This window comes from Typopeltis vanoorti, chromosome 19 (assembly GCF_054136105.1).
Source record: "Typopeltis vanoorti isolate ZY-2024b chromosome 19, IOZ_Tvanoo_1.0, whole genome shotgun sequence".
NCBI lineage: Eukaryota > Metazoa > Arthropoda > Arachnida > Uropygi > Thelyphonidae > Typopeltis > Typopeltis vanoorti.
In genome coordinates, this window is record NC_143567.1 from 50,762,685 (window position 1) to 50,765,816 (window position 3,132).

The window sequence follows — 3,132 nt, forward strand, 5'->3', positions numbered from 1 at the left end:
AATGAAATAAAAGCCTAATCTATTTCACTTTGCTATTATAAAATAGCAAGGTAGTCTTCAATAACTCAAGTTCGAGACGGTGCAACTCTTTGTACTGCAGTATAAAAAAGTACCAAAATGTCTCAAGTGATTATCCGGTGTTTATTCTCTTAGTCTGGTTATTAATGCCTCACGAATATCAGGAGAAGCATCCCCATATCATAACAGGATGATAGTAAATAATGTTCTCCTGACAGCTGCCGTACACAACCACGTCCATCTCATTTGAGGAATATGTATCGTGATTCATCACTCCATATCAAAATAACTATCCAACGATGTACTGTCTCATAACAGCGAGGTCTGCCCCAAGTAAACCAAATCAAAGCAGATTATTTTGCGAATAATCATAGTTGGGAGGAGTCCATTCCTGATGGGTTAAAAGTAAGTTGACGCTTACCACCCGTGCTGAATGTAATGTCTATGACACCCCCTTTTCTTCGCAGAGGTCGAAGCTTTGCATACTTTTTTGTTTTTTTAAACAGCCGGTCCTGAATGAAGTCAAATGTTAATATTGAAATTCTCTGGGGAATTTCAATATTAACTAAGTTATTTTTAATTAACAAAGTTAATTAAAAATAACTTTGTTTTTACTTGCGTGTTTCACATACTACACTGGACACCTTGCACCATGTTATGATAATAGTCTTGCACAAAGTGCAACACAATTATCATAACAGCTTTGGAGTTGTTGTTGTTGTTTATATCAGTAGGTGTAAGAGCGGAGTGCAAATGATTGACGTTGTCATCGCCTAATATACAAACTGAACAACTTCGGTGATGTGAAAAACAAACGCGTGGACAGATCACTCCTTATAACACATGCTTCACTTGAAGGCCAAGCAAGGGACCGGAACTGTATCTCCATGCCCTTCAGAGCCAACACGTATTTATGAAAGACTTTTCAGAATATTCTAGGATGATCAGATCACGTGACAGTGATCTGATCATCCTAAAAAGTTCTAAACGTATTCACCAAAGATTACGACTATGTGATAACGTGAAAAAATAATAAAAACACTAAAACATTAAAAAAGCTATACCAAAGCATACATGATCTAACTCCAAAATTCCTGAACTATCTTCGGCAAAGTTAATTTCTTTTGCAATTTTAGAGTTAGATATCTGATTCCATATTAATACTGCAGAAGCTGGAAAATCAGTAAATCAACCTCGCAGATTTTATTCCCAAGTTTTTGGGAATAAAATCATTCCAATCTCCGTATGAGAGAATCACACTTTCAGTTGAAAAGTCCTTATAAAGTTCCTGTGTTTAAATCTTCCCAATAACAAACTCTTATACTGGGCTTTCAGTTGAAAGTAAGTTAGTAAGTAGAAGGATATGTATCCGAGTAACTCGCGTTTTTCCACCCGCAAACAGTCAGCACACATATCTGCAGATATATTATACGAGTCATTAGGGAAATGCAATAGCGAAAGTAAGCAAGCTGTGTTAAATATCTGTAAATCTCCAATGCAGTTGGCTGACACAACACATCCTACGATGGACGAGATAAAGAAAAAGGTATTTAATATCAATTTTTTTTTTTTTTTTTTTTTGCAAAACACAGTATGGCGCATTTCTTCCCTTCCAAATATATAAGCTTATTACAGAAACAAATTTAGGTTCTTTACATATTTCAGTGATGTGCCACTTAATCACGCGTGTTAAGGGATTACCATCGATGTTGCAGAGTGCCATGGAGAGTAGAATGGCCAGATGAACACGTCCAACTTTATTAAAGGGACTATAAGTATTTATTTTTACGCATTCCTATACCAAATAAATACTTGTTTCTGTTTTTTGAATATTTAATGAAAAGTCTCCTCATGAATGTGGTATCTATAACTGCTGCCCAATCAGTATATTAGGATTGTGAAAATAAAAGGAAGGGGTTAAGAAAATAAAACACGCATATGCGCAAGAAGCTTCCGTTAATTCAGAGCGGTATTGACGATGCCCCTCAGCCACTTTTTTTTTTTTTAGAAAGACCTCGGTTCTAATCCCGCCTAAGACAAAGAACCTTTATAACGTTTTTTCCGTAATGTGAGTTAACTGTCTCATACGAAGGTGGAAAGATTTTTCTTCCAGGAAAAGAGATACGCTGGGATCCCTCCAAAGAGTCCAAACACTCATCGCGAGAAAGCAATCAATTCCACATTCTACCATCCACCACTTTATTCACCATATACACATAACGCCATTTACTTCCTATTAATAGTAATTTGTGTGTAAATTGCATGTTTTCTGGCCGATTTGGCTTCATGCTGGATGAAAAAAAAAAAAAAATCCTGCTAACACCATCAGAGATCAGTTAATTCATCTTAATTTGAATAAATAAAAACTATGAAGATTTTATTTATTCAAATTTGAAAAAAAAAAAAAAAAAAAAAACTAAAAATTCACACAAATACGAAAAATTCAAGGGCAAACTATTCTTATTTTTGTTTCAATAGCAGACTGTTGTGTAAACTAATTTCTTAGTTTACGCAACAGTATACTGCATTTGGTATACTTTGTACAGTAATATACTAATATGTACTCATTACGAAGGTCTTGCTGAAATTTCATTTATTGTCTTCTTCAGAGGGTAATCAATTTTTTACTTTTAATTGTGAAAATATTTTTATTCATAATGATTTCGTACTGGATATGCACATATATCCTGCCTTTTCATTTGCTGTGTAAAATGCTGGACAGTACACGTATTCACACTGATTTCCTCCCCCCACTCTTTCCATATCTTAATATATGCCTGACATTTAATATTTTGATTTAACATTTGATCCTTTAAGCAACAAAATTTTACTCTTGAAAATGGACTGTTATACTCACGAAACATTTTCGCAACTATAAATTTATCTCTGCAATCCAGCCATAAGGCACAGTTGTTTTCTATTGCAGTATTATGGCTATTTATTCTACATTTGTTGTGAAACCAAACCTGTATAAAACTTGCTGAAAATAAAACTAAAAATCAAAATAAAAAATGTGAAACAAAGGCAACGGAAAATTTAAACTTTTACGGTGTTATCAGTTACTAGTGCAAAGTATAAAGAAGAAAAATTAAAAAAAAAAATACAGAAGGACAA